Source organism: Schistosoma mansoni (assembly GCF_000237925.1).
Source record: "Schistosoma mansoni, WGS project CABG00000000 data, supercontig 0169, strain Puerto Rico, whole genome shotgun sequence".
NCBI lineage: Eukaryota > Metazoa > Platyhelminthes > Trematoda > Strigeidida > Schistosomatidae > Schistosoma > Schistosoma mansoni.
In genome coordinates, this window is record NW_017386056.1 from 457,891 (window position 1) to 465,662 (window position 7,772).

Here is a 7,772-nt window from a genome sequence, read left to right on the forward strand (position 1 = left end):
ATCAGCATTAAGGAAGGACTTGACACGCATGACATTGATCACCACCCAGTGATCAATCAATTGTAATGATGATTTGATTATTTTCTCTTTCTGGATACAGAAATCAGATTTGGGTTTTTCATTAATTCTTCTCATCATCAATGCTTATCATTATATATTGTGTTATAACTCAGTGCTATCTTATACGTAAGCAGCTGATGAGAAACCACGAAATATGATGAATTTATATTATTCTGCCTCAACTGTTGTTCTGGATTTATTCGAACATATAAAGGGAACTAACTGCAATAAATATGAATTATTTAACAAACATTTGTTAACGATAATAACAGACTGAGATTTTCTATATGTCAACAGTCAACTTCAGATTTTTCAATTTAAGATTTTGATCAATGACCTTGAAAATCTTCGGTTACATTGAAGTAGGGAATTATGCCCTTATATTCTTTTATGTTACTTTTTTATCAGTCCAAAACTACTTTTTCTCTGGCATTAAGTCAATTGTAGAATTCATGTTAACATATGACTATGAAAACACAATCTAGTAAACAATTCATTCAATTTAGTAAGCAAAAAAGCATTGAAAACAGCTTTAATTCAAAGTTTGTATACGTTTGTTTACGAACTTAACATTATCATTGTTTTATTTTCAAAAATATTTGAGGTTATAAATAAATACTTCATTTATATATCATCGAAGCTGATAACAAGATTGATTTTAAATGATCGAAGATATAACAAAAAGAACTCAGGACCTAGGTTTTCAATCAGTATCCGTCCCTCATACGATATTTATTCGATTTTGAGGAAACTAGTTCACTTTGTATGGCTGATATACTTGTAATCTAGTGTCATAGAAAATGTACCGCCAAATTATTCTAGCAATAACTGACTTCTCGATATCATGATTACAGAAACCTTAGTATACAAATTATATTCAAGAGAGCCAGTAAATTTCAAACAATCTAAATATAAGTGGTGGTGAAACCTTCAATTTAACTATTTTAATCAGTAACGGTTTCATTCACAATTATAAAACCCATAATATAAGCACTAAATTGTAATGAAAGTTGTCAAGGAATCTACGATTACAGATTACACTCGGGATTTCTTTAAGCCAAAATTTAGAAAGTATCTCAACTCTGGACAGCATTATATATATATATATATATATATATATATATATATATGGGACTCCTCAACAGTGCGCATTTTTCGGTTAGGCATTAACATCGTTGGTTTCCAGCTCCGCGGTCTAGATGTTTAGCATTCGCGCGCGAGACCGAAGGTTTCGAATTGGAGTCCTGTGTGTGGGATGGTGCATTTACAATGCTGAAACGGCCTTGCAGTTCTTCCGGGTTTTCCAAGGTGGTCTAGCGTTAATTGAATTCACTATTTCAATCGAAAACTTGACAATCTCCACAACTTTACACCGATTTTTTAAATTATTAACAAAAATTATTTTGTATTTATTCTTTGTATTTCTAATTAATGCACAATGAAAAAACCATTCAATTATAAAAATATGATAAAAACAAAATGATCAGATGGGGGTTTTGTGGAGATTTTAGTAATTTCATATAGTTGTGATCACGAGTCAATTGAAGTTCGACATTAACACCGTTGGATACCGGCTCAGTGGTTTATCGGGTAAGTGCTCTGGCGCGTGTCTGACATATCCTGGGTTCGAATCTCGTGGGGCGGGATCGTGGATGCGCACTGATGAGGAGTCCCACAATAGGACGAAACAGCCTTCCAGTGCTTCCAGGTTTAGCATGGTGGTCTGGCTTCAATTCACTCATTATCTCAACTATATGAAAAACAAAATTCATATTTTTAAAATAAATGAAAATAAATTTGAAATAAAGTTTTATTCAATCACAATAATTCTAATTATTTCTATATATTAATTTTAATTTCTTGTAAAATCACAGCTTGGATATTGATATAATTTATGAAAGGGAATTTTCTATTCATATAGTAAAGTACTTTATGTTTTCTTTTTTTGAAATTTGATTAAATGTTCATTTAAACATTGATAAATGAATTAATATTTTATAGGGTGTTCATATTATAGAACAATATTATACACTTTATTATTATTATTATTCATTAATGGTTCGAAATCATCGATCCGTTGGCCAGACACACTCAGCATCGACCTACTGTGGGAGAGAACAAACCAGATTCCAGTGGAGGAAGAAATCAAGAAGAAAAGCTGGAACAGGATAGGACACACATTGAGGAAATCACCCAACTGCGTCACAAGGCAAGTCCTCACGTGGAATCCTGAAGGTCAAAGGAGAAGAGGAAGATCAAAGAACACATTACGCCGAGAAATGGAGACAGACATGAGAAGAATGAACAAAAGTTGGATAGAACTAGAAAGGAAGACCCAGAACAGAGTGGGTTGAAGAAAATTTCTAAATTGAAAACTTTAAGTAGTGATTTTTCTAAAGTTTTACAAAAACGAAAAATTTCGGCTGATGCAATAAAATTGATTACTTTATAAAATCTTATGACCAAGAGTTAAAGTGTATTATCCTAAAATGCACTAATGAAATTTACTGTCTACCTATTTCAAATAAATTTCAAATAATTACATTAAAATTCATCTATATGTTTATAAACTATCTCTATCTATTCATCATCCACTTTAAAATGTATGCTTATGGGTTATTGTTTATGGAATAATTTACACATTATAATTCACTAGAATTTTCTTAAAGCACTCGAAAAGATTGTTTATAATCCATGAATTTTGTACTTTGTTTAGAAAAAACAATCAAAGGTTTACATAATATGAACATGCGAACGACCAAGTCGAACATTATGAATGAAATCTTTTGGATATGTTTACTAGAGTTTAAGCCATCTCTTGGTTTGAATCTTGCGAGTGCGGGATAGTGGATGCGCACTGCTGAGGAGTCCCATAATAGAACGAAACGGCCGTTCAGTACTTCCATGTTTTCGATAGCGGTCTAGCTTCAATTGACTCATGATCTCAACTCTATAAAATTAATAAAATCTCCACCAAACCTCTTCTGATTATGACAGATCTAAAAATATTATCAAAATTAACCCATTTAGATGACATTAAAGTAATTATGAATTTTATTAACAATTCCGCACTAAATAAGTTACATTATGCAGATTCAGAACAAAAACACGAGAAATAAAACGCACATCTACCCGTGACTGTAGTAATTTACTCAGATTAATAAATATTAAAATACATAAATGATCGTTTATTTGTTTCAGTTCTCAGACAAAAACATTTGAAACTAAATGTAGTTAGTATCATAGATTTATATAACAAGCTCTGCATGTGTACTGATGTTATAAAACAAATTAAGTGAATTTTATTTCAATTTATGATGCATGAACTGCGAATCAACTGTCTGGGACGTTAAACCAATCAATATTTGATATTATGCACGACTGGTATGTTTTTTTGCAACATTTCGAATATCCACCAAGTGTTTAAGCCGTATTTTCAATTATTTATTGAATGTTGGACAATTGAATGTAATTTTTATACAAGCTTTCATTTTGAGTTATTCACATCTACTCGCTATGATCACGTTCAGTGTAGCTCAATTTGACAGGACATAAAAAAGTACAAACACAGTAATTGTTAGGGGATGAACATAAAACATTAGTAAAAAGTACACTCTAAAAAAAAGGAAAAATGATGGAAAGTGCTATGAAAAATACATTTAGTAAACATTAAAAACATCGTTGGTAACCTTACTCCTGGTCTACATCAAATAGTTCATATTCACACCCATTTTTTTATAACTATACATGTTGTTGTTGTTGTTTCGCCTGTTACTCCCAGTGGAGCATAGGCCACCGACCACCATTCTCCAACCCACTCTGTCCTGGGCTTTCTTTTCTAGTTCTATCCAACGTTTGTTCATTCTTCTCATGTCTGTCTCCATTTCTCGGCGTAATGTGTTCTTTGATCTTCCTCTTCTCCTTTGACCTTCAGGATTCCATGTGAGGGCTTGTCTTATGACACAATTAGGCGATTTCCTCAATGTGTGCCCAATCCACTTCCAGCTTTTCTTCTTGATTTCTTCCTCCACTGGAATCTGGTATGTTGCTTCCCACAGTAACTTGTTGCTGATAGTGTCATCGGACAGCTGTTAATAAAAACCTGCATCTTCTGGATAATGGCTTTCGTAGTTCTCCAAGTCTCCGCACCATACAGTAGAACTGTCTTGACATTTGTATTGAAAATTCTAACCTTGGTGTTGGTTGACAATTGTTTTGAGCCCCAGATGTTCCTCAGTTGTAGATATCCTGCTCTTGCTTTCCCGATCCTTGCTCTCACATCTGCATCTGATCCACCGTGTTCATCAATGATGCTGCCCAGATATGTAAATGTTTCCACATCCTTCCAAAGCTTCTCCATCAAGTGTAACTTGATAGGTGCATATTGTATTGCATCGGAGTCTTGCTTTTCTCTTTGTTTATATTGAGACCTACTGCTGCTGAGGCTGCTGCTACACTGATCGTTTTCTCCTGCATTTGTTGTTGCGTTTGTGATAGAAGAGCCAGATCATCCACGAAGTCTAAATCGTCAAGCTGCATCCTGCCTGTCCATTGTATCCCGTGATTTCCTCCAGATGTTGACGTCTTCATGATCCAGTCGATCACCAGGAGAAAGAGAAACAGTGAGAGTAAGTAACCTTGATTTACACCGGTATTTACCTCGAATGAGTCGGTGAGTTGTGCTCCGTGGACGATTTGGCAGTTAAGTCCATCATAGGAGTTCCGTATTATATTGACTATCTTCTCAGGCACGCCGTAGTGTCGAAGAAGCCTCCATAGTGTCGTCATGTCCACGCTATCAAATGCCTTCTCGTAGTCGATGAAGTTGATGTAGAGTGATGAATTCCATTCGATTGATTGTTCCACAATGATATGTAGAGTTGTGATTTGGTCTGTGCACGATCTATCCTTACGAAATCCAGCTTGTTGATCTCGAAGTTGGGCGTCTACGGAATCCTTCATCCTGTTTATCAATACTCTGTTGAAGACTTTTCCTGGTATTGAGAGAAAAGTGATGCTCTTTTAATTATCGCACTTACTGAGATCGTCTTTCTTTGGTATCTTGATCAGAAGTCCTTTTTTCCAGTCTGTTGGTACTTGTTCTTCGTCCCAAATCTTACTGAAGAGGATGTGGAGTATCTTGGCAGTTGCTGCTACATTTGCTTTCAGTGCCTCTCCCGGGATGTTGTCTGGTCCCGCTGCTTTGCCGCTCTTGATTTGTCTAGTGGCCATGCTGATCTCTTCAATTGTTGACAGGTGGGCCAACATCGATTGGGAGGTCTGTGGGTGCTGATTCGATGTTGGGTGGGTTCAGTGGAGCTGGTCGATTCAAGAGTTCTTTGGAGTGTTCTACCCACCTGTTTCGTTGTTCTTCAATGTCGGTGATTACTTTGCCTTCCTTGCTTTTCACTGGTCTTCCTGGCTTACGGTAATTTCTAGCAAGTTTCTTTGTTGTATCATACAATTGTTCCATGTTTCCTAATCTTGCAGCCTTTTACGCTGTAATTGTCAAATCTTCCACACATTTACTTTTGTCGGTGCTGATGCTCCTCTTCACTTGCTTGTTTGCCTCTGCGTATTCGGCTTGTGTCTTGGCTTTTTTCGCTCTGGTTCGGCTGATATTGATTGCTGCTTTCTTGTTCCTCCTTTCTTCAATTTTATCCAGTGTACCAACAGTGATCCACTCCTTGTGATGGTGCTTCTTTTTGCCCAGAACCTCCTGGCATGTTGAAACGATTGCCTCCTTGATACCGTTCCAGCTGCTCTAAATGGTAGTCCCCTCTTCATTGAGTAGATCATGAAAAGCCTCGAACCTGTTACTGAGGGCTATGTTGAATTTGTTGAGTTTGTCAGCATCTCGAAGAAAGGCCGTATTTGTGATGTTGTCCGCACCGTTGTCCAGTGCTTCTTGAGTTTTAGTTTCATCTTGGGGACCAGCAAATGATGATCGGATGCTATGTCAGCTCCTCTTCTAGTTCTCACATCCTCCATCGTCCTTCTGAACTTTTTGTTAATGCAGATATGGTCGATTTGATTTTGTGTAGTGTGATCCGGTGAAATCCAAGTGGCTTTGTGTATGTTTTTGTGTGGGAATATGGTGCCACCTATGACCAGTTTATTGAAGGCACATAGGTTTGCAAATCTCTCACCATTTTCGTTCCTTTCTCCCAGTCCATGTCGTCCCATGACGTCTTCGTATCCAGTGTTGTCCACTCCAACCTTGGCATTGAAATCTCCCATCAGAATGGTCAGGTCCTTGGTTGGGCACTTCTCGAAGATCGACTGTAGCCTATCGTAGAATTGGTCTTTAGTGTCTTCATCGTAGTCGTTGGTAGGTGCATAGCATTGAATGACGTTCATTGTAATGCCCTCTCTCTTTGTTTTGAAGGAGGCTTTGATGATCCTTGGTCCATGAGATTCCCATCCAATAAGTGCATTTTGTGATTTTCTGGACAGCATCAATGCCACTCCTTGTGTATGTGGGGCATTTTCTTCTTCATGACCGGAGTATAATAGAAGTTCTCCTGAAGCTAGTCGTTGTTGTCCAACCTGCGTCCAATGTGTTTCACTGATTCCAAGCACTTCCAGGTTGTATTTCCTCATTTCTGCAGCAATTTGGAAGACTCTTCCGGTCTCCCACATTGTCAGAACATTCCATGTACCTATAAAAATTGTCGCTCTGGTTGTAAGATAGATAGATAGAAATTTATTTTCAGAAATCATAGAGATTTAAAAGAAAGTGAAGATATTCTCAATAGAGAACAATCTGTGTTTATTGATAAATAACTTAATCAGAAGTGAAATAGGTTTGAATTGACTAAGAAAGAAGTAAATTTATATCCAGTTGAGGTCTTCATCTTCGTTACGCAATTTAAATTCTAACATGTTTTATCAAAATGTCTTTTATTTAGATCAGTTTATTAAAGGTGAATAAATAATAAAATTGTTTTGAAAGTCAAGTGGATGGTGATTTTACGTATACAGAAGTGATTTTTTCAGCAAAATACATGATTTTGTAGACCATCAACTTTGATGATCTATGTCTGATGATTGGAGGCCTACTCGAGTAAGACGGGAACGGTGTAACGAACAAGCTAACTTCGAAGTCACACCTTGCGGTCAGAACCTAACGTGGATTACCCCATTCGACGTATTAAAGTACTATGACTGCTTTGAAGACCGTATAACACAAAGAGCATGATTACGTAGATATATTAGTAAGAATGAGTACAGAGATTTTAATCAGACCACCACCGCATGAGCCAGTCCATGGAGTATGATTAACTGATGCGCGTTTTGTTGTCCTTGACTTTAACAGGGATCGATGATCTGTTCGATTTTCAGTGACCCATTTCCCGGATGATATGGCTAGGGTTTAGTGACATTTCACTGCCCCTACACTTTCATCACAGAATTATAATTGAAATATTGACCAAATTTAATAGTTGAGTTCATGAGTCATTTAAAACTAAACCACCACAGAAAATCTGGAAGCACTGGATGGCCGTTTTGTCCTAGTGTAGGATTCCTCAGTACCACACACCCCCACGATCGCGCTCGCTGGAAGTAATAACCGTAGGAGGTGATTTCATCATTGATTTAGAAAAGATAAAACAAACTGAAAGACACTTGGGTGGTTTTTCCACTATCCCATTTGAAAAAGTTAATAATAATAACTATCTACTTCATCTATGCTCAAACAACAGTTTATT